Here is a 25552-nt window from a genome sequence, read left to right as displayed (position 1 = left end):
TATACTGTAGCAAAAGAAAAAAAAATTTCTTTAGCCTACACCCGTCTCTGGCAATCACCATTTCTCTGCTCCTCCTTCAATTATTAAAAAAAGCTGTCTAGTTTAGTGTCTCCACATCCTTCCCCCACTCCAGCTTTCTGCCCTCCCATCTTCTTTCATATTGACTTCAGTCAGATTTTCACCTCCACCAGTCCATGAAAACTGTCCTTACAAGTTCACTAATTGCCTTCACGCATCAAATCCAAAGTTTAGACACTCTCAGTCCTTAACTTATTCAACTATAATCTGCAGACTTGATCACTACTTCGCTTTCTTAATTTTCCTTTGACCTAGCCTCAAGGTTATCCTCCCATCTCAGTAGCTCCTTTGTCTCAAATTCCTGGCTGGTTCCTCCTCATCTTTCTGATTCTACAACTTGGAGTGGTCCTGGGCTTGGTCCTCAGATAGCTTCTCTTTATATTCACTTCCTGGATGATCTTATTCTATCCCATAGCCCCAGATACCATCTACATAGTAAGTGACTTTCAACTTTCTATCTCTCGTCTAGACCTCCCCACTAAATCCAGAGTCCTATAGCAAACTTTCTACTTGGCCTTTGCATTTGCAATTCTAATAGGCATTGAAAACTGCATGTGCTTAACCGAATAATTTCCAGATTATCTGTTACCCATCTGATCTTCTTCATCTCAGAAAACAACAATTCCATTTTTCCAGCTGTGCAGGCTAAAAACCTTGAAATTATGCTTGATTTCTCTTTCTCTCCGATGTTACATCCACTCAACCGGCAAATCTTGTTGGCTATTTCTTTGAATATATCCAGAAGGCAAATAATGCCTTCAATTCCTTCTGCTGCATCCTAGTACAAGCCACAATCAGCTCTCACTGAATTATTGCAATACCCTATAAATGTCTCCCTGCTCCCACCTTCCGTCATCAGTTTATTCTGCATACAGCTCAAGAGTAAACATTCAAAATGTTCAAACAAAATTAATCGAGACATATCATTCCCTTTAACCAGCTGCAGTGCCTCTCGCACCTCATTGGGAAAGTAAATTGAAAGATTCTATGCTGATATTTCCAGAATCTTTCCCTGGCTGCCTTGCTGACCTCATTTCTTATTTCCTCTAATTTTAAAGATGTATAGTTGATTTACAATGTTGCATTTAATTTCTGCTGTACAGCAAAGTGACTCTGTTACCCACATTTGTGCATTGTTTTCCATCTTCTTTCCCATTATGGTTTATCATAAGATATTGAATATAGTCCCTGTGCCATACAGTGGGACCTTGTTGTTTATCCATCCCATACATAATAGATTGTATCTGCTAATCTCAGATTCCCACGCCATCCCTCCCTTACCCCTTGCTTTGGAAACCACAAGTCTGTTTTCTATTGTCTATGAGTCTATTTCTGTTTGATAGATACTCTCATTTGTGTCATATTTTAGATTCCACATGTAAGTGATATCATATGGTATTTGTCTTTGTCTTTCTAACCAAACTTCACTTAGTATGATAATATCTAGGTCCATTCATGTTGCTCCAAAGGGCATTGTTTCATTCTTTTTATGGCTGAGTAAAATTCCATTGTATATATATTACATCATATTTATTCATTCATCTGCCTTCTGACCTCATTTCTACCCCTCACCCACCTTGTGCTCATCCTGCTTCAAGCATGTATGCTAAGTTGCTTCAGTCCTGTCTAACTCTTTGCAACCCTATGGACTATAGCCCTCCAGGCTCCTCTTTCCAGGGGATTCTCCAGGCAAGAATACTGGAGTGGGCTGCCATGCCCTTATATTTCCTGTATTGGCAGGCAGGTTCTTTACCACTAGTGCCACCTAGGAAGCTGCTCTGACTTATAAGTATTTACTACGGCTGGCAGCTGACAACAGACAGAACTGCAGTTGTGTTCTCAGTGATATGATTTAGGAGAACAGACTTGAGAGAGTAGTGTAATCATTGGGGATTTGGAGCAAGCTTCCACTTTGGAGCCCTTCTCCTTGCTCTTCCCTCTGCCCTGATACCTCTGAACATCTGCCTGATTCTTCCCTCCCTTTATTCAGGTCTCTGCTGGAAGCTGTCTTGCCCACTCTCTAAAACAAGATTTCTCCCTTGTCACTCTTATTCTGCTAAATTTTTCTTCAAGGCACATATCACAAGATCACCTAGAATTAACTCATTTATTTATCATAAGGCCCCCCTCCACTTCCCCCTGGAACATGAGCTTCGTGTGTCAGGATCTTTCTACTGAATTCCTTGCTGTATTCATGTGTCTACAACAGTGCCTACAGCACATTGAAGTGGTTCATTAGGGGTTGAGGGAGTAAGTAAATGAATCTTTCCTTACATAACCATTACTGACATTTTTTCTTTCTAAGGCTTCCCTAAATATCTTTTGAGCTGGGTTTCCTCTGGATAATAACTCCTGGAGGGCCCCAGTACAACATGTTTGTTTTTTTTTTTTCCTAACCACATTTCCTAGTGATGACTCTGAGACTCTGAAGGCCTCTGGTGATGTCCTGCTCTAAATCAGTTTATAATAGTATCACACACTATTTGAAAATGTCATATGAGTGGAAATTAACCATAAATGGAATGCCCTGGGACAAGGGTTCACATACACGATCTAAATATAAATAGTCACACATGCTTTCTTGCATGCATGCATAATCACACACACATAAACAACCTGGTTTCTTTGGTATATTTTCTCACCAAGTCGAAAATATGTTCTGTTTATCCTCTGGAACATGTCTTTTAGCTTTTAAAATGTTTTAAATAAAAACCAAGAAGTTCAGTTCCATAGAGTTCCTTACAAAAACTAATTGGCAGCCTCAGTCTCTAAAATTAGCTCATTTACAATGTAGAAATGACTAAGCACAAAGTAAAACAGACTAGAGATCTCTTCAAGAAAATTAGAGAGACCAAGGGAACATTTCATGCAAAGATGGGCTTTATAAAGGACAGAAATGGTAGGGACCTAACAGAAGCAGAAGATATTAAGTAGAGGTGGCAAGAATACATAGAACTGTACAAAAAAGATCTTCACCACCAGTATAATCATGATGGTGTGATCACTCACTTAGAGCCAGACATCCTGGAATGTGAAGTCAAGTGGGCCTTAGAAAGCATCACTACGAACAAAACTAGTGGAGGTGATAGAATTCCAGTTGAGCTATTTCAAATCCTGAAAGATGATGCTGTGAAAGTGCTGCACTCAATATGCCAGAAAATTTGGAAAACTCAGCAGTGGCCAAAGGACTGGAAAAGGTCACTTTTCATTCTAATCCCAAAGAAAGGCAATGCCAAGAATGTTCAAACTACCGCACAACTGCACTCATCTCACATGCTAGTAAAGTAATGCTCAAAATTCTCCAAGCCAGGCTTCAGCAATACGTGAACCGTGAACTTCCAGATGTTCAAGCTGATTTTAGAAAAGGCAGAGGTACAAGATATCAAATTGCCAACATCCGCTGGATCATGGGAAAAGCAAGAGTTCCAGAAAAACATCTATTTCTGCTTTATTGACTATGCCAAAGTCTTTGACTGTGTGGATCACAATAAACTGTGGATCTTTTGGACTCTGTGGGAGAGGGAGAAGATGGGATAATTTGGGAGAATGGCATTGAAACATGTACAATATCATATATGAAACAAATCGCCAGTCTAGGTTTAATGCATGATACTGGATGCTTGGGGCTGGTGCACTGGGACGACCCAGAGGGATGGTACAGGGAGGGAGGAGGGAGTGGGGTTCAGGATGGGGAACACGTGTATACCTGTGGCGGATTCATGTTGATGTATGGCAAAACCAATACAATATTGTAAAGTAATTAACCTCCAATTAAAATAAATAAATTATATTTTTAAAAAACTGGAAAATTCTGAAAGAGATGGGAATACCAGACCACCTGACTTGCCTCTTGAGAAACCTATATGCAGGTCAGGAAGCAACAGTTAGAACTAGACATGGAACAACAGACTGGTTCCAAATAGGAAAAGGAGTACGCCAAGGCTGTATATTGTCACCCTGCTTATTTAACTTATATGCAGAGTACATCATGAGAAATGCTGGACTGGAAGAAGCACAAGCTGGAATCAAGATTGCCAGGAGAAACATCAATAATCTCAGATATGCAGATGACACCACCCTTATGGCAGAAAGTGAAGAGGAACTAAAAAGCCTCTTGATGAAAGTGAAAGAGGAGAGTGAAAAAGTTGGCTTAAAGCTCAACATTCAGAAAACGAAGATCATGGCATCTGGTCCCATCACTTCATGGGAAATAGATGGGGAAACAGTGGAAACAGTATCAGACTTTATTTTGCAGGGCTCCAAAATCACTGCAGGTGGTGATTGCAGCCATGAAATTAAAAGACTCTTCCTCCTTGAAAGGAAAGTTATGACCACCCTAGATAGCATATTGAAAAGCAGAGACATTACTTTGCCAACAAAGGTCCATCTAGTGAAGCCTATGGTTTTTCCAGTGGTCATGTATGGATGTGAGAGTTGGACTGTGAAGAAAGCTGAGCGCCGAAGAATTGATGCTTTTGAACTGTGGTGTTGGAGAAGACTCTTGAGAGTCCCTTGGACTGCACGGAGAGCCAACCAGTCCATTCTGAAGGAGATCAGCCCTGGGATTTCTTTGGAAGGAATGATGCTAAAGCTGAAGCTCCAGTACTTTGGCCACCTCATGCGAAGAGTTGACTCATTGGAAAAGACTCTGATGCTGGGAGGGATTGGGGGCAGGAGGGGAAGGGGACGACAGAGGATGAGATGGCTGGATGGCATCACAGACTCGATGGACGTGAGTTTAAGTGAACTCCGGGAACTGGTGATGGACAGGGAGGCCTGGCATGCTGCAATTCATAGGGTCGCAAAGAGCTGGACACGACTGAGTGACTGAACTGAACTGAACTGAACTGAAAACAGAATAAGACCCAAAATTTGTTCATTTGTATAACAAATGGGTATAACTTGATAAATTTTTAATTACTTTGATTTTTTAAATGTCAAAGTTCTAAGATGGCATCATAACAAGTTAAAAGTTAGCTGTGTGCAAAAACATGGTATGTAGGTAACAATGCCATCACTCAACTGATGCTATCATTTTGACATATTCCTACATGGAGTTAAATTTTATAAATTAAGTGCATCTTGAAACTCCACATTTACACCATCACTCAGCAAACTTATTCTAGATATAATTACAGTTGTGTCTACAGTATTTACACTTAGAAGAATGAAGGTAAAAATAAATTTGCCTGAATACTTGCACCTTTCTCTTGTTTGAGGGGTTTTTTTTTTTCCTCTTTTTTTTTTCTCTTTTGCTAAATTGTTCAAGTATCTTTAATCAAGACTAAAGCCTTTCCAATAGGCTTATTTCTTCCTGCATTCAGTCAATAAATATTTATTGAAGACCTACTATGTACCTGTTCTAGGAGTTTGGGATATATCAGAGAACATAATTAGATGAGATCTCTGGCCTCATGGAACTTGTTTTTTATTAAGGAGAGACACATAATAAAATGTATACATTTTCTACTGTTGCATAAGAAATACCTCAAATTAGCAGCTTAAACCAAGCACGTTTACTCTCAGCTTCAGTATCTCAAGAGTCAGTGCATAGTCTTTGTTTTCTAGGAGTTTCAATGTAGCTACAGAAAAGAAACATGTGAAAAGATTATTAATGATTTGAGACATTAGATACTGAAATCATCAACTGAAGAAAACCAAAAACAAACAAAAAAAAAAACACTTAAAAAATAGTTATGTCGACTTAAGGTCATTTAATTTTAGTAGGGACAAAAAGATCATCTCCATTTTCAAGGAGTTCCATTAATTATCCAATATCCATTGGACCTCCCTGATTTCTTCAGTATCCCTCTTATTTTCTTTCTCTCTTTTTTGTTGTATAAAAAAACAACACAAAAAGTTATTGGATTTGATTTGTTAGCTATTGGATTTGACTTTTTAAAATTCATTCTAATTGAATAATAACTTGTGATGGTTTTGCCATACATAAAAATAGAAGGAATTTATCAGATCTGAAGGATATGAGTATCAGAACTGAATTGTTCATCAGGTGATCAAGCATAATCAATGAAATTAGGAACAATCAATAGACAGTTCATTAGGAAATTTCAAAATGTCAAGGATAAAAATAATCTCTTTGACCTTCTAAAGCAGAAGTAGGCAAACTACAACTCATGTACTGAGTCTGGCCTGCCATTTGTTTTTGTAAATACAGTTTTATTGGAAAATAAAAGAAAGGTCATCTCTGTAATTTCAACATACTTCCTTAGGCCCTGACTGGAATCAGTCTTGACACAGCAACCTAAAAAGACTCGTATTTCTGGTGATGACTGTTAGTCATGGGGGAAAACTTGAGTGTGTTCCATGTAGTCTGTACAAAAGACTGCAAATATGATATATTTTAAGCTGATTTCTATCCAAAATCAGGAAGCTCAGTGGTAAAAGAATCCACCTGGCAATCTAGGAGTTGCAGGAGATATGGGTTCGATCTCTGGATCAGGAAGATCACCCTGGAGTAAGAATTGCAACCCACTCTGGTATTCTTGCCTGGAGAATCCCATGGACAGAGGAGCCTGGTGGGCTACAGTCCACAGGGTGACAGAGTTGGACATGCCTGAGCACACATGCATGCATACATCCAAGACAGGTAGAATGTGTTCATATTCTGGTGTTTAAAGGCATAGATCCTCAGGTGTTCAAATAAAGTTAGGCCTTCAGAAATGGTTAATTTCCAGAGGGGAAAGGTAAATTAGGAGGTTGGGTTAACAGACACATTGACTCATTGGAAAAGACTCTGAGGCTGGGAGGGATTGGGGGCAGGAGAAGGGGACGACAGAGGATGAGATGGCTGGATGGCATCACTGACTCGATGGACATGAGTCTGAGTGAACTCTGGGATTTGGTGATGGACAGGGAGGCCTGGCGTGCTGCAATTCATGGGGTGGCAAAGAGTCGGACACGACTGAGCGACTGAACTGAACTGAACTGAACTACTACATATATAAAAAAGATAACCAACAAAGATTTACTGTATAGTACAGGGAACTCCTTGGAAGAAAAGTTATGACCAACCTAGATAGCATATTCAAAAGCAGGGACATTACTTTGCCAACTAAGGTCCGCCTAGTCAAGGCTATGGTTTTTCCAGTAGTCATATATGGATGTGAGAGTTGAACTGTGAAGAAGGCTGAGCGCCAAAGAATTGATGCTTTTGAACTGTGGTGTTGGAGAAGACTCTTGAGAGTCCCTTGGACTGCAAGAAGACCCAACCAGTCCATTCTGAAGGAGATCAGCCCTGGGATTTCTTTGGAAGGACTGATGCTAAAGCTGAAACGCCAGTACTTTGGCCACCTCATGGGAAGAGTTGACTCATTCAAAAGACTCTGATGCTGGGAGGGATTGGGGGCAGGAGGAGAAGGGGACGACAGAGGATGAGATGGCTGGATGGCATCACAGACTCGATGGACATGAGTCTGAGTGAACTCCAGGAGCTGGTGATGGACAGGGAGGCCTGTCGTTCTGCGATTCATGGGGTTGCAAAGAGTCGGACACGACTGAGCAATTGAACTGAACTGAACAGGGAACTAGACTCAGTATCTTATAATAATCTATAAGGAAAAAGAATCTGAAACAATACATACATATATATATACATAATAGAAAGATATATAAATTTATATATGTATATATACAAATGTGTGTGTATATATATATATATATATAAAGTGAATCACTTTGCTGTATACCTGAAACTAACACAACATTGTGAATCAGCTATACTTCAATTTTAAAAAATGCTTAAGTTAAAAAAAAGAAATGGCTAATTTCCTAAGATTCTTAGGAAATATTAAATACTTAAGTATGGCTCAGACAGTAAAGAATATGCCTACGATGTAGGAGACCTGTGTTCGATCCCTGGGTTGGAAAGATCCCCTGGAAAAGAGAATGGCAACCCACTACAGTATTCTTGTCTGGAGCATTCCATGGACAGAGGAACCTGGTGGGCTACAGTCCGTGGGGTCACAAACAGTCCGGCACAACTGAGTGACTAACACTTTCACTTTCACTTTTCTTCACTGTAATTGGGAAGGAAAGGTCCAGAAAGGGTCCTTGGAGAAATGAATAGTGAAGAGTTTCCTTCAGTCCAAGTAATCCTGATCAAGTTTAGCCTGTAACCTCTCTCTCCCAATTTCTGACTGACACGTGTAGTTTCGAGGCACTACTTCTTCTTTTCTCCTTATATATATATATATATTTTGTCCATAAGACTGGCAGTATGATTCATGTAATTACTTCCCCCTCCTACTATGCCTTAGAAAAGGTCTTCCAAATGAGAAAAAAATGCTTCCTACAGCAATTTAGTGACAGGCCAGAATTAGCTTATTGACTTGCAAAACTTTCCCCTTCCCTTTTCATTCCGTATTTTTATTCTAAAATGGGAAGAGCTGGGTGGAATTTATGCAAGCATTTATATTCTGCTCTATATCCACCCCCAGTTGTTTTCCTTCCTCATGACTTAAAGAATGGGCTTGTACACAGTGGTACAGTTATGAGTGGCAACTTTAATTAGGATTCTAATAGTTTCCTTTCTAATGGCAGAAGTGAATAATGATCATGAGTTAGATTATGAAAGAGATAAAGATATATTATTAGTAAAATAAATGTTGGGAACTTCCTTAGTGGTCCAGTGGCTAAGACTCCGCCCTCTCAATGCAGGGGTCCTAGGATCAATCCGTGGCTAGGGAACTAGATCCCACATGCCTCAACTAAAGATCTCACTTGCCACAACAAAGATCAAAGATCCTGCATGCTGAAAGTAAGACCCAGCACAGCCAAAATAAATATATTTTTTAAAAAAGAATAGATGTTCATCAACAGGTGAATGGATAAAGAAGATGTGGTATATATACCAATGGAATATTATGCAGCCATAAAAAGAATGAAATAATGCCACTTGCAGCAACATGGATAGACCAAGAGATCATCATACTAAGCGGAGTAAGTCAGCTAGAGAAAGACAGATACCATATGCTGTCACTGGTATGTGGGATCTTAAAAAATGATACAAATGAATTCACTTACAAAACAAAAATTGACTCACAGATATAAAAAACAGACTTGTGGCTGCCAAGAGGGAAAGATGGGGGAAACAATAAATTAGGAGTTTGGGATTAAAATACACGTATTGTGCATATGAGCTAAGTCGTTTCAGTTGTATCTGACTCTTTGCCACCCTATGGGCTGTAGCCCACCAGGCTCCTCTGTCCATGGGGTTCTCCAGACAAGAATACTGGAGTAGATCGCCATGCCCTCCTCAGGGGATCTTCCTGATCCAAGGTTCCAACCCACATCTCTATGTCTCCTGCATTAACAGGCAGGTTCTTTACTACTAGCACTACCTGGGAAGCCCAAAATATACATACTACCATATATAAAATAGATAGCCAAGAAAGACCTACTATATAGCAGAGGAAACTATATTTAATATCCTATAATGGAAAAGAATTTTTAAAAGAAAAAAAACATATATATATATATATATATATATATATATATATATATATATATATATAAAATTCCTTGGAAGAAAAACTATGACTAACCTAGACAGCATATTAAAAAGCAGAGACATGCAAATAGAACTACCTTATGACCCAGCAATCCCAATGCTGGGCATACACACAGAGGAAACCAGAATTGAAAGAGACACATGTACCCCAATGTTCATCGCAGCACTGTTTATAATATCCAGGACATGGAAACAACCTAGATGTCCATCAGCAGATGAATGGATAAGCAAGCTGTGGTACATATACACAATGGAGTATTACTCAGCCGTTAAAAAGAATTCATTTGAATCAGTTCTGATGAGATGGATGAAACTGGAGCCGATTATACGGAGTGAAGTAAACCAGAAAGAAAAACACCAATACAGTATACTAACACATATATATGGAATTTAGAAAGATGGCAATGACGACCCTGTATGCAAGACAGAAAAAAAGACACAGATGTGTATAACGGACTTTTGGACTCAGAGGGAGAGGGAGAGGGTGGGATGATTTGGGAGAATGGCATTGTAACATGTATACTATCATGTAAGAATCGAATCGCAAGTCTATGTCTGACGCAGGATACAGCATGTTTGGGGCTGGTGCATGTTGATGACCCAGAGAGATGTTATGGGGAGGGAGGTGGGAGGGGGGTTCATGTTTAGGAACGCAAGTACACCCGTGGTGGATTCATGTCAAGGTATGGCAAAACCAATATAGTATTGTAAAGTAAAATAAAGTAAAAATAAAAATTAAAAAAAAGAAAAAAATAAATTAAATAAGCAGGGTGACAAAAAAATAAATAAAATAAAATAAATAAAAAATAGAAAGCAGAGACATTACTTTGCCAACATAGGTCCATCCAGTCAAAGCTATGGTTTTTCCAGTAGTCATGTATTGATGTGAGACTTGGACTATAAAAAAAAAGCTGAGCACCAGGGAATTGACTGTTTTGAACTGTAATGTTGGAGAAGACTCTTGAGGGTCCCTTGGACTGCAAGGAGATCCAACCTGTCAATCATAAAGGAAATCAGTCCTGAATATTCATTGGAAGGACTGATGCTGAAGCTGAACCTTCAATACTTTGGCCATCTGATGTGAAGAACTGACTCATTGGAAAAGACCCTGATGCTGGGAAAGATTGAAGGTGGGAGGAGAAGGGGAAGACAGAGGATGAGATGGTTGGATGGCATCACAGACTCAATGCACATGAGTTTGAGCAAGCTCCGGGAGTTGGTGTTGGACAGGGAAGCCTGGAATGCTGCAGTCCATGGGGTCACAGTCAGATATGACTGAGCGACTGAACTGAACTGATGTATAACTGAATCACTTTGCAGTACACCTGAGATTAACACAACATTGTAAATCAACTATATTTCAATAAAAAATTTTAAAAGATGTAATGTCCCCCCAGTAAACAATATTCAACAATGAAAAGAAATGTTGGAGCTCAGAAATATCACTCTGCGGTTAAGGGACAGTCACCTAAACTCAGTGAGGCTCAGGTTCCTCACCCATAAATATTTTACAAGCTTACTTTGAGGGTGAAGTGAGCAGGATTTTTTAAGAATTCTTAATTACAAGAATTACTTGAGTTGCTTATTAAAAAGCAATTGTCATTATCCAGATTCCTGTTCTTTTCAGAGAATTCTATAATTCTTATCATGAGATAAGTTTGGGAAACAGTGATATAACAGAAGTAGAAGTACTTAAGAGCTGAAGAAAATGAAAGAAATAGAAGATTGCTTTTCTATTAGTACCTTACAGCTGTACCAAAACAAAAAAAAATCCTTTTAAAATTATTTTGTTACTTATTACTTTTAAATTATGTCATCATCTTCTTGGAGTAGAGATTGGTTTGCCATAGCTAATGTTGTGGTTTGAGACCTGGTTCCTAGTCTCAACTCTACCATTAATTAGTTAAGTAAATTGGGGTGACTTGTTTCTTTCCTCTGGGGCTCATATTTTCACCTGCAAAGTAATGAGATGGAAATTGTATGGAAATAAAAATCACTTTTAAAAAAGTGATGACACTCCTATATTCAAAACGGATAACCAATAAGGACGCATTGTATAGCACATGGAACTCTACTCAAAGTTATGTGCCAGCCTAGATGGGAGGGGTGTTTGAGGGAGATATGTGTATGGCTAAGTTCCTTCCTGTTCACCTAAAACTACTACAACATTGTTAATCATCTATACCCTAATACAAAATAAAATGTTTAAAGTTTGAAAAAAAAGTGACTAGATGTTTTCCATGACTGTTATTCTATCTTTCTTTGATAATCTACTTTTCAGTTCCAAGTACCTAGTACTGTAAGGTAGTTGATTATCTAAACCTCTCATTTGAGGAATTATTTTTAAGACTCTACATCAGTATTGTAGAGAACAGAAAGGAACTAAAGACATCCAACAGTTTACTAGGGGAGAATAGAGATGTATAAGTAATTGTATGTGAAGTCACAAAAGGACTCTTTTTTTTTTTTAACTACCATGACTATTAATTATCATGACTATTTTTATTTATTTATTTTTACTTAATTTATTTATTTTAATTGGAGGCTAATTACTTTACAATATTGTAGTGGGTTTTGCCATACATTGACATGAATCCGCCATGGGTGTACATTTGTCCCCCATCCTGAACCCCCCTTCCACCTCCCTCCCCATCCCATCCTTCAGGGTCATCCCAGTGTACCGGCTCTGAACGCCCTGTCTCATGCATCAAACCTGGGCTGGCAATCAATTTCACAAATGGTAATATACATGTCTCAATGGTATTCTCTTAAATTATCCCACCCTCGTCTTCTCCCACAGAGTCCAACAGTCTGTTCTTTACATCTGTGTCTCTCTTGCTGTCTCGCATATAGGGTCATTGTTATCATCTTTCTAAATTCCATATATATGCGTTAATATACTGTATTGGTGTTTTTCTTTCTGATTTACTTCACTCTGTATAATAGTCTTCAGTTTCATCCACCTCATTAGAACTGATTCAAATGCATTCTTTTTAATAGCTGAGTAATAGTCCATTGTGTATGTATACCACAACATTCTTATCCATTCATCTGCTGGTGGAAATCTAGGTTGCTTCCATGTTCTAGCTATTGTAAACAGTGCTGCAATAAACACTGGGGTACACATATCTTTTTCAATTCTGGTTTCCTCGGTGTGTATGCTCAGCAGTGGGATTGCTGGGTCATAAGGCAGTTCTAGTTCCTGTTTTTTAAGGAATCGCCACACTGTCCTCCATAGTGGCTGTACCAGTTTGCATTCCCACCAACAGTGTAAGAGGGTTCCCTTTTCTCCACACCCTCTCCAGCATTTATTATTTGTAGACTTTTTGATACCAGCCATTCTGATAGGCATGAGATGGTACCACAAGAGGACTCTTGATTATTAAAATTGAGAGATAGAAGTGAATGTGCCATGTAGAAAATATTCAGCAAAAAGCAGTCTCAGAAATGAAAAGAGTGTGGGCAAGAGCAGTCACAAAAAGCTTTATCAAAGCTTTCTTTTTCTTCTTTTTTCATTTTGTCTGATGAGGAAAATTTTATTATTTTAAAGAGACTCAGGAGTCACAGGTTCAGTCCCTGGGTTAGGAAGAGGAAGATCTCCTGGAGGAGGAAATGGTAACCTGCTCCAGTATTCTTGCCTGGAGAATCATGGACAGAGTAGCCTGGCAGGCTATAGTCCACGGGTGGCAAAAGTGGGACATGACTCACACACACACACACACACACACACACAGAGTCCTTCAGAGACTACCCTTGCACAGTCTTTGCATGTATCATATGCATTATCTGTAGGATAAGTTTCTGTAAATGGAAGGACTGCATATGTGCATGAAATTTTGAAAGATGTTTCCAAGTTGTTCTCCTTTGAAGTTATATCAGTGTTAGAGTGCGCTAGTTCCCTACACTCCAGAAATTCCATTTATTAACAATTTTTGACCTTTGACATTTTGATAGATAAGAATGGAGTCTCATTGTTTTTTCTTCATTTTTTTGTAATAAAGCTGATTTTGAAACTATTCTGAGATTTTTACTTCCTTGTGTTCTCCAATTCATGCCTATTGGTCATTTTTCTATTTGATTCAATTCTTATTTAATCATAAACTCTTCATTATAAGAAATTAATTCATGTTGATGTATGGCAGAAACCAACACAATGTTGTAAAACAATTATCCCTCAATTAAAAGTAAATAAATTTTTTAGAAAAGAAATTAACTCTCTGTTCAACCACATGTCTTACAAATATCACAGCTGGTTATTTTTATCTTTTTCTTTAATGGCGATTTTGGTGATGCACAACTTTTAGTAAGTATAGTTATCAATATTTTTCTCTCATGGTCCTTGGGGTTTGCTTCTTACTTACAAATTCCTAACAAACAATCCCATTTTTTCTTAGATGTCTATAGGTTTTTCCATGTTTACATTTGTGAACTACCTGGGAAATAATTCAAAGTAAAAATTAATGTAGAGGTTTATTTTTTCCAGATGGCTAGCTTGTTGCTGCTAAACCATGTATGGAATAATCCATCATTCAATGATTTGAAATGCCCTCTTTATCATATATTAAATTCATGCTTATACTTGCTCATATTTTTGGAATATCTACTTTATTTTATTATTTTATTAATCAATTTGTAATTATACAACACCCTCATGATTCTTTTAATTATTCTAGTTTATATTTTAATAACTAGTAGAATTTGTACCTCAATATTCTCAAAAATTTTCTAGTTGTTCTCACATGTTTATTTTCTATACTAAAATTTGGAAAAAACTAGCCTAACTTTTCAAAATAATTCCTTTACCAGGGTCATATTAATTATAAATTATTTAAGAGAGACCTCGGAGAAGGCAATGGCACCCTGCTCCAGTACTCTTGCCTGGAAAATCCCATGGATGGAGGAGCCTGGTGGGCTGCAGTCCATGGGGTCGCTAAGAGTCAGACACGACTGAGTGACTTCACTTTCACTTTTCACTCTCATGCGTTGGAGAAGGAAATGGCAACCCACTCCAGTGTTCTTGCCTGGAGAATCCCAGGAACGGGGGAGCCTGGTGGGCTACCGTCTATGGGGTCGCACAGAGTCGGACATGACTGAAGTGACTTAGCAGTAGCACCAGTAGCAAGAGAGACCTGATCTCTTTACAGTATTGAATCTTTCTACCCCAAACCAGGTTACATCTTTCCACTTATTCAAGTCTTCTTTCAGTGATTGGAGAGGAGAGAAATGGAGATTTAAGGCAGAAAAGTGGTGAGACTGAAGAGCTGTGAAGCACTCTGGGAACCTGGGCAGATCTAGTGTTTGGAGTCCGAGGGAGAGTAAGTAAGACTAGAGGTTATAGAAGGAATCAGGTTGTTGAAGAGTCTTGAATATCAAGAATGTGCACTTTTTTCACTCTGGCAAAAGACTTGCTTCCGGAAGATTCTTTAGGGCTATCAGTGGTCCTCAGCAAAGGGTGATTTTGCCCCCAGGGGACATTGACAACTTCTGGAGGCATTTTTGTTTGTCCGAGGGGAGAAGAAGGTGCTTCTGGCATCTAGTGAGTACTGGCCAAGGATGCTGCTCCATACCCTGCAAGGCACAGGAAGCTCTCACAACAAAGAATGATCTGACCCCAAATATCAGTAGTGCCAGGCTGAGAATCCTTTCATTACAAGGTTTGAAAGGCAAAAAGGCTACAATCAGGGAAACAATTTAGGAGCCCAGTGAGGGCACAGTGGACTCTGAGTGTGCCCTTAATGTAGCTCCAGTTGGCCTCCCCTCTCAGCATCAGCTATACAAAAGCAGAACAGAGTCAGTGAAGCCTACAGGGTCCTGGGTTGGCTCTCATACCACTTCCTTGCAAAGGAATCGTTATGTAGTGGTTTGCATACATCATACTGGTCTCCCTACATCATACTGGTCTCCCTCATAACTCAGCTGGTAAAGAACCCCCCTGCATTGCAGGAGACCCCAGTTCAATTCCTAGGTTGGGAAGATCCCCTTGAGAAGGGATGGACTTCCCACTCCAGTATTCTTGGGCTTCCCTGGTGGCTCAGATGAGGAAGAATCTGCCTGCAATGCTGCGTTCAATCCCTGAATTAGAAAGATCCCCTGGAGGAGGGCATGGCAACCCACTCTAACGTTCTTGCCTGGAAAATCCCCATAGACAAAGGAGCCTGTCAAGCTACAGTCCATGGGGTCACAAAAAGTAGGACACAACCGAGCAGCTAGCATACGCATACAGCACAGTTTACATCAGGCTACATTTTAATTAAAACAAACACGCAGAAAGACCTCAATCCTGTCATCCAGAAAGTGTTTTGAGAAATTCTTCTGCAAAAATTTCTTTGAAAATTAAAGTTTGCTTCGAGTTTTAAATGCTCAGAATCAGGGAAACCACATTGGGTTGATTTTAGAAAAGGCCATAGTTCAAGTAAATACTGGTGGCTTTTCTTCTCTTGAGAAAAATGAACAGCATTTCTTTCCAAGGAACCACATCCTTGAAAACATTATACCTCCCACTTCTCTGAGTGGTCTCTATTCCTGGCCTCTAAAGCAACACTCAACATAATGCCTACAAATAGTAGGCACTTGATAAATAAAAGTAAGTGAATACATAATAAGGGGGAAATAAACATATAAGTGTTTATATGAAGGCTTCCCCAGTGGTTCAGACGGTAAAGAATTTGCCAATGCAGGAGACACTGGTTTGATCCTTGTCAGGAAGATTCCATGGAGAAGAAAATGGCAACCCACTCTAGTATTCTTGCTTGGGAAATCCCATGGACAGAGAAGCCTGGCAGGCTACAGTCCATGGGGTCGCAAAAGAGTCAGACACAGCTCAGCGATTAAACATTTTATTTGAAGTAACTATAAAAATATGAGTAAATAACAGCAACATTTATTTCGCACTTAATGTGTGCAAACTCTATATCATCTCATTGACTCCTCAAGATAATGGGGTGATGAGGTAGCTGTCATCATTACACATAAGGAAACAGAGCTCAGAGGTAAGTGGATTACCCATGGTCACCCAGCTGGTGAGTGGACAGCAGGGATTCAGGCAGTCCATCACAGAACCCATCATTTAACCCATCATGCGAATGTTGCTTTCACTCTTTTTAACTAATAACACATTTCTACCCTCTATCTTATTTAATCCTCACATTGACCTTGGGGTATGAGTATATAGGATCCCATTCTGCAGTCATGGAGTTTGAGGCTTGGAGATGGGGACATGCCTGGGGCCCCATGTCTAATTGGTCACAGAGCTGGGTCTAGAGCCCCATGCTTCTTGTAACATGCCAAGGTCTGTGTGTCAGTTATCAACTTATACCCTTGGCTCAAAATCCACCTCATTTCTCTGTGTAAATGGACCTAGATCCTACAAATATTTCTCCTCCACCAGCTGGCACAACATTAACCTTTGTTAGTAGAGGATGCTAGAGGGATGCTGATGGAGGAAGGAGTTCTTCTCTCCTTGATTCCAGAGCACTCCCTTTTCCAGGCACAGGTACTGCATGGTCTGTCCAACATCCGACTCCCGCAGTGAACATCCTCTCCTGCCTCCAGCTCCTGGAGGGCTCAGTGACCAACTGTGATCCTCAGAAAACTTTGCAGTGAGTTTTGAAATGTGGCACACCCCAGTGGCTCACCCTAGTGGCTCATTGGTAAAGAACTCATCTACAATGCAGGAGATCCCTGGGTTGAAGTTTCGACTCCCTGGGTTCGATACCCTGGAGAAGGGCGTGGCAATTCATTCCAGTTTTCTGGCCTGGAGAATTCTGTGACAGAGGAGCCTGGTGGGCTACAGTCCATGGGGTCGGTAAAGACTGCCTGCAATGTAGTAGACCCAAGTTCAATCCCTGGAGGGAAGATCCTCCAGAGAAGAAAACGGCAACCCATGCTTTATGTTCTTAAAACAAGTCAAAAGATTTTTTGAAATTATTTTTTCTTTCTTTATTTTTATATTTTCAGTTGAACGGGGTCTCATGTCTCATGTCTCCTGCATTGGCAGGTTCTTTACCACTAGCCCCACCTTTGGTGTTGTTCAGTCACTCAGTTGTATCCGACTCTTTGTGACCCCATGGACTGTAGCTCACCAAGCTTCCCCATCTTTCACCATCTCCCAGAGCCAGCCGGTGATGCCAGTTAATCACCTCGTCCTCTGTCGTCCCTTTCTCTTCCTGCCTTCAATCTTTCCCAGCATCAGGGTCTTTTCCAGTGAGTCAGCCCTTCACATCAGGTGGCCAAAGCATTAGAATTCCAGCTTCAGCATCAGTCCTTCCAATGACTATTCGTGGTTGATTTCCTTTAGGACTGACTCGTTTGATCTCCTTGCAGTCCAAGGAACTCTCAAGAGTCTTCTCCAACATCACAGTTTAAAAGCATCAATTCTTTGGCACTCAGCCTTCTTTACTGTCCAGCTCTCACATCCATACATGACTACTGGAAAAACCATAGCTTTGACTATATGGACCTGTGAAGGTGAAGTAGTGTCTCTGCTTTTTAATATGCCATCTAGGTTTGTCATAGCTTTTCTTCCAAGGAGCAAGTGTCTTTTAATTTCATGGGTGCAGTCACTGTCTGCAGTGATTTGTGTGCCCAAGAAAATAGTCTGTCACTGTTTCCATTGTTTATCTATTTGCCATGAAGTGATGGAATCAGACGCCATGATCTTAGTCTTTTGAATATGGAGTTTTAAGCCAGCTTTCTCACTCTCCTCTTTCACCTTCATGAAGAGACTCTTTAGTTCCTCTTCACTTTCTGCCATAAGGGTGGTGTCATCTGCATGTCTGAGGTGACTGATATTTCTTCCAGCAATCTTGATTCCATCTTGGCAATCTTGCAATGCTTGACATCCAGCCCAGCATTTCTCATGAAGTCCTGTGACAGGGACTTCCCTGGTGCTCCAGTGGTTAAGAATCTGAGTTTTAATGCAAGTTAAATAAGTGCCACCTGGGAAGCCCTCCAAAAATAGATATTCCCCCCTCTCCAAATAAAGTGTTATTGTGATGATCTAGAATATATATGGTTTGATTGCTAGAATTCATTCTAAAGTACGTGTTGCTAGAATTGTATTTCCAGGCTGGAGATGGAACAGAGCCTCTCTGCAGAGACCTGGTAAAAGAAACAAATCCTATGAACTCAGTGTGCGTGCTTAGTTGATTAGTCATGTCCTACTCTTTTCGACCTCATGGATGAGCCTGCCAGGCTCTTCTGTGCATGGGATTTCCCAGGCAAGAATACTGAAGTGGGTTGCCATTTCCTACACCAGGGGATCTTTCCAACCCAGGGACTGAACCCACGTCTCCTGTGGCTCCTGCACTGGCTGGCAGATTCTTTACCACTGAGCCCATGAGAAGCCTAATAAGAGAAATGAAAACATGGCTTCACATTCTGCCTGCCAGCCCCTTCTTCCTCTGGACTGTGCAGTCTTGAGGGGGCATGTAAGTCAGCTTTATTCAGGTAAATGATTTCAGAATGGTTCCAGATATGTTTTGAATATCTAGGGTAAACATACAGGAGTTGATGGATGATTTTGATAGCAAGCAGAAGAGTGAAGGAACAAAAGAGCTTAGCTACAGTTTAGCACAGTATTTCTCTTTTTTCCTCCTTCCCCAGCCCGCATTGGAAAGAGCAGGAAATCTGGTGCTTATTGCCTTTAGACATAAATGATGATTTTCAACCAGATAAAAATCAGGTAAAACATTTATTATGAGTGAATATTATTACCACTATTGTTACAGATCCCCTGCTCAGAAAATGAACTAGGTCCATTTTTCAGAGCCTTTGTTTTACTGTTCAGGAAGTCCTGTGACAGGGACTTCCCTGGTGCTCCAGTGGTTAAGAATCTGAGTTCTAATGCAAGGGACATCTGTTTGATCCCTGATCAGGGGTCTAAGATCCCACACGCCTCGGGGCAACTAAGCCCACCAGTCACAACTACTGAGCATGCTCTAGCACTCGCCACAACTAGAGAAAGCCCTTGTGCCCCAACAAAAAGCCCACAATGAAGACCCAGTGCAGCCAAAATAAAAACAAAGAAAAGAAAGTCCTGTGGGCAGGAGTCAGGAGACCCGTGTTTCTGTTCCGACTCTGCCACCCACTAGTTAAATGACATGAGCATTACACTGAACCTCACAATGTCTCCACCTACAAAGTGGAGTGAATAATACCCATCTTGTTCATAGAGGATCAAATGAGAGTTCTATATGCTGCAAGGTGCCGCATAAATTTAAGATGATACTATTATTATTAGTGACCACTAGAAGTTTTCCCTTACATACCCTACACTAAATTTTCATCTCTCCCAAGACCAGAGGAGAACTTTGTGTGGTATAATGTTGTCTCAGACCCACAAGGAGGTAAGTGGTTGCCAGAATGCACCCTTTCTCCCTCCCCAAGACTGAACGCACTGTGTGGATCAAGATGCTTCAGCACAGATGGCCAGAAACGGGACCCTCTGGTTGTCTGGACACAACTTGACACATATTATAATGTTATTGGTCTGACAGACCCAGTTTCCAGCCAGGAGGCTTGCCAGCCGATTTCTGGTCCTGTGGCCCTCCGGAGCAAGGCCAATTCAACCACAGACCTCACTCTCCAGGAACCGCTGGACCTTGAGGCAGGAATGGCAGCATCTGGACCATACCTAAGCTCTGAAGTAACAGCCTTGTTGGATCAATCAAAGAAGATACTGCTTGCTGTTGGCTTGGACTTTTTCTAGATTCGGGCTTACAGAACAGTGTACAGAGTCTGGCTGATACAATTTTTATCATGTCCTTTTTCACCTAAAAGGATTTGTCTGTAGCTTCATGAAATTCCTTTACCAAGGCTCTCAGGGGAGGAATGGTCATATACTCGAGGAGCATTTGGCCCAGCTATATGAATTGTGAAATGATTTTCAGAGAACTATCCAGTAATATCTGGTCTGGGTAGAAAGTGAATATCTGTTGTTATTGCTGGGTTTTTTCCATTGTTTCTTTATAGTGGAAAAGGGAGTCTTACAAAACCAGACCTATTCCCTATTCTCTCTCCAGTTCACTTGCAATGTGGATACAGGAGAAGGCATAGGAATACCATTGTGTCTTTGTGCTTCCTAATAGACAGGAGAAAATAGATTTTTACCAGTGAGTGCTTTGATTTTGTGACCCCATGGTAATCCCTCTTATTCAGTATAACTCATCAGGATGGCATGTCTCCAACACCTTGAGATGTTCACTCGTGGTGCCTCTGGGCTGGAGGATTCTTCCTGGCACTGCTCCTGAGGCTCTAGTATTTCCTTAGTCCAAATAAGACAAAGATTTTTAAACAGTCCCTTGAGCATCTGCACACTTCACTAGATTGTGCAAGCTTCTAACTCTGAGCCAGGAATCGCCAGTGGCAACCTGACAAGAGAAACGCCTGGTTCAGGCTCCAGATCTCTCCAGTTCAGGGCAGTCCTGCAGCCTCCTCACCTCCCTGCCTCCCACCTGCTGCCCCTGCCATCAGTCCTACAGAGCTGGGACAAAGTATTCTTCCTGGATCTGCATTTGCATTGGGCCTCTTTCCCTACTACCAGGAAGTATGAAAGGCAGCTCCCCCGACACAGTCTTTGAGATTTCTCATAACACAGGCCAAGTGGGTCTCTCTTTCTTAGCTCCCACTTCTGCTCAGCATGAAATGAACTTCCAGTCCCCCTGTCACGTGTTACTTTGCTCAAGGTGCTGGTTTATGAGCTTCTCTGCACAGATGGACATTAGTTCTTTCTTGGGAGTGCCAAAGGGATCTCTCCAGTCTTTGAACTGCTTTAGGAATTTCTGTATTTTTCATTTTAATCAATTAATCTCCCACAATTGCGACTTTCAATAATGTTATGGACTGAATGTTTTGTGTCCCTCCAAAATTCAGATGTTGGAGATTTAACTCTGTGTGATGGTATGTGCAGATGGAACCTTGGGGAAATAATTAAGGTTTGATGGGTTCATGAAGGCAGGTGCCCTGGTCTGATAAGATATAAGAGAAGATACCAGAGCATTCTCTCTTTCTCTCTCTCTCCCTGCAAACAGACAGGCACCAAGGAAAGGCCATGTGAGAACAAGGAGATATAGCAAGAGATAGCAAGCCAACCATCAAAACCCAACCATGCTGGCACCCTGATCTCAGACTTCCAGCCTCTAGAACCATGAGAAAATAAACACCTGCTATTTAAGCCACCTGGTTTATAGTATTTTGTTATGGCAACTTGAGTTGACTAAGACAGATCATATTTCAAGTCTTTTGCTGGATAATTTTTTTCTCTTATGTTACTTTCTACCTTCCCAACAGGATAGCTCACTGTCCTGGAGATTAAGATCTTAAACAACTCAGCCTCCCCAAGGGATTTGACATTCAAAATATGAATGAGTCTCATTTAAAATCAACTTCACTTTTCAGGCCACTTGAAGAAAGATTTATCTACATTTACAGAAGTATACCTTTTGAAAATATTTGAAAAGGTCCCATTTTTAATAATTTTATTTATGTATTTTTGGCTGTGTTGGGTCTTCACTGCTGCATGGGCTTTCCTACAGTTTTGGGGAGCGGGGTCTAGTCTCTAGTTGTGGTACCAGGACTTCTCACTGTGGTGGCTTCTCTTGTTGCAGAGCACAGGCTCATGGGTGATGGGATTACAAACCTAGAAAGCATATTAAAAAGTGGAGACATCACTTTGCCAATAAGGGTCCATCTAGCATCCCACTCCAGTACTCTTGCCTGGAAAATCCCATGGACGGAGGAGCCTGGTAGGCTGCAGTCCATGGGGTCGTGAAGAGTCAGACACGACTGAGCGACTTCACTTTCACTTTTCACTTTCCTGCATTGGAGAAGGAAATGGCAACCCACTCCAGCGTTCTTGTCTGGAGAATCCCAGGGACGGCAGAGCCTGGTGGGCTGCCATCTATGGGGTCGCACAGAGTCGGACAAAACTGAAGCGACTTAGCAGCAGCAGCAGCAGTCAAATCTATGGTTTTTCCAGTAGTCATGTATGAATGTGAGAGTTGGACCATAAAGAAGGCTGAGCGCCAAAGAATTCATGTTTTCAAACTGTGGTGCTAGAGAAGACTCTTGAGAGTCCCTTGGACTTCAAAGAGGTCAAACCAATCAATCCTAAAGGAAATCAACCCTGAATATTTATTGGAAGGACTGATGCTGAAGTTGAAACTCCAATACTTTGGCCACCTGATGCAAAGAACCAACTCACTGGAAAAGACCCTGATGCTAGGAAAGAATGAGGGCAGGAGGAGAAGGGGACGACAGAGGATGAGATGGTTGGATGACATCACTGACTCAATGGACATGAGTTTGAGCAAACTCTGGGTGATAGTGAAAGACAGGGAAGTCTGACATGCTGCCACCCATGGGATCGCAAATAGTCAGACTCGACTGAGCTAGAGAACAATAGCAACAACAAAATATGCATTTCATAAAATACAAAATATGCATTTTATAAAATAAGGTCTCTCCCCCAATCAGTCCACATTTTGCGAAGGCTTTATCTTTCCTTAGTACACTCACTATTATATGGGAAAGGAGAAAAAGCCAGAAAATGTTTCTGAGAACTGATTTCTCAGTCCTCCCATACATCTGAGATGGGCTTCTGGTCTTTCTCTGAAATATGTCCTGATTAGTTCTAAGAAGAACAAGAAGGAGGGACAAGCTTCGGGGACCTCACTCCACCTCCGCCTAGAAATTCAGCAGCTGATGAAGGGAAGTGTGTGAACGTGTTAGATAAGTGATGTGTTCAGTGAGGCTGCTGTATCCTCATTGGGAAACAGGATCACAGTTCATTTCCTGCCCTCAGGTGGACGTTAGTTTGTTTGATATTATTCACAGAAAGTGTATTATTAACATGCAGTTTATTACCCCGGAGGACCTTAGCTGTGTTGGAGTGCTCGTTTATTCTTCCAGGTCCCTTGCAGTGGCTGCCCTCTGGTGATTCTGTCTCTTGTTTCATTCTCTCCGACTAGTGCTCTCTCCTTCCCCTCAAGTAACTGGCCCCAAAGACTGAGCTCAGAAGCATTTGATGGTCCCTTATGTGCCGACAATAGATACGATTGTATTTCAGGGCAGTACAGAAAGCCCTCCACAATCTCTCCACTTTCTAAACTTTTCAGCTCTTTCTCTCTCTCCTATTACCATTTCTCATACATGATATTTATAATTTCTCCCCCTACTCCCACCACCCACCCCACCTGCCGTGGGTCTGAACATGCTTTGGTGCCTCCTATCTTTGCTCATATATGCAGATGACACTACCCTTATGGCAGAACATGAAGAAGAACTAAAGAGCCTCTTGATGAAAGTGAAAGATGAGAGTTTAAAAGTTGGCATCCCATCACTTCATGGCAAATAGATGGGGAAATAGTGGAAACAGTGGCTGACTTTATTTTGGGGGGGGACTCCAAAATCACTGCAGATGATGACTGCAGCCATGAAATTAAAAGACACTTACTCCTTGGAAGAAAAGTTATGACCAACCTAGAGAGCATATTTAAAAGCAGAGATATTACTTTGCCAACAAATGTCCATCTAGTCAAAGCTATGGTTTTTCTAGTAGTCACGTATGGATGTGAGAGTTGGTCTATAAAGAAAGCTGAGCACTGAAGAATTGATGCTTTTGAAGTGTGGTGTTGGAGAAGACTCTTGAGAGTCCCTTGGACTACAAGGAGATCCAACCAGTTCATCCTAAAGGAAATCAGTCCTGAATATTCATTGGAAGGACTGATGTTGAAGCTGAAACTCCAATACTATGTCCTCCTGATGTGAAGTGCTGATTCATTTGAAAAGACCCTGATGCTGGGAAAGATTGAGGGCAGGAGAAGAAGGAGATGACAGAGGAAGAGATGGTTGGATGGCATCACCAACTCAATAGACATAAGTCTGGGTAACCTCCGGGAGTTAGTGATGGACAGGGAGGCCTGGCATGCTGCAGTTCATGGGGTCGCAAAGAGTCAGACACAACTGAGCAACTGAGCTGAACTGAACCTTTGCTCAAGCTGCTCCTTGTCCATAAGTCCTCCCTTCCTTCCCAACCTGGCCAGGGCTGTGCTATGGCAAGCATATTGGAACTGAGGCAAAAGGAAAACTACCTGCCCCCATGTATACTTATCAAAATATGCTCTCGTATTTGGAATCACATGTAAAGTTAACAAAAAGTCTCCCAGTATTAAAAAAAAAAAAGTGACTATCTATAAATGTTGATAGGGACTTCCCTGGTGGTCTAGAGGTTAACACTCCATGCTTTCAATTCAGGAGACAGGCTTGATCCCTAGTTGAGGAACTAAGATTCCGCATGCCTCACAGCCCTGCCAAAAGATTAAAAAATCATAATAATAATTCTTTTTAAACTGTGTGCTGCTCCATCTATTCTCAGCTTGCTGTCAACCCTCAGAAGCTCTCCTGATAGGAGACTAGGAATGGAGAGGTGATTAAAAACAACTGTTCAGGGCTTCCCTGGTGGTTCAGTGGTAAAGAGCACTCCTGCCAATTCAGGAGACAAGGTTGGATCCTTGATCTAGGAAGATCCCACATACTGCAGAGCAGCTAAGCCCCTGCACTACAACTGCTGATCCCGTGGTCTAGATCTCAGGAGCCACGACTACTGAGTCCACGTGCTGCAACTGCTGAAGCCTGGGTGCCCTGGAGCCCGTGCTCAACGAGAGAAGCCTTGGCAATGAGAAGCCTGCCTACCTCAAGTAGAGTGTAGCCCCCACTCGCTGTGACTAGAGAGAAGGCTACACAGCAACAAAGACCCAGCACAGCCAAAAATAAATAAACAAGCTTAAAAACAAAAGAAAACTGTTCCCATTCTACAAGAATGCAGGGTCACAAACATCGTGTCTTTATTAAAATTCTATGTTCTGTTCATCGTATGTTTTTGTAAGTTAATTTTTAAAGCTATTTTGTTAAAATATTAATATTTATATCAATATGATTGATATTAGT

The sequence above is a fragment of the Ovis canadensis genome, chromosome 2 (assembly GCF_042477335.2).
Source record: "Ovis canadensis isolate MfBH-ARS-UI-01 breed Bighorn chromosome 2, ARS-UI_OviCan_v2, whole genome shotgun sequence".
NCBI classification, from domain to species: domain Eukaryota; kingdom Metazoa; phylum Chordata; class Mammalia; order Artiodactyla; family Bovidae; genus Ovis; species Ovis canadensis.
This window is presented reverse-complemented; position numbering follows the sequence as displayed.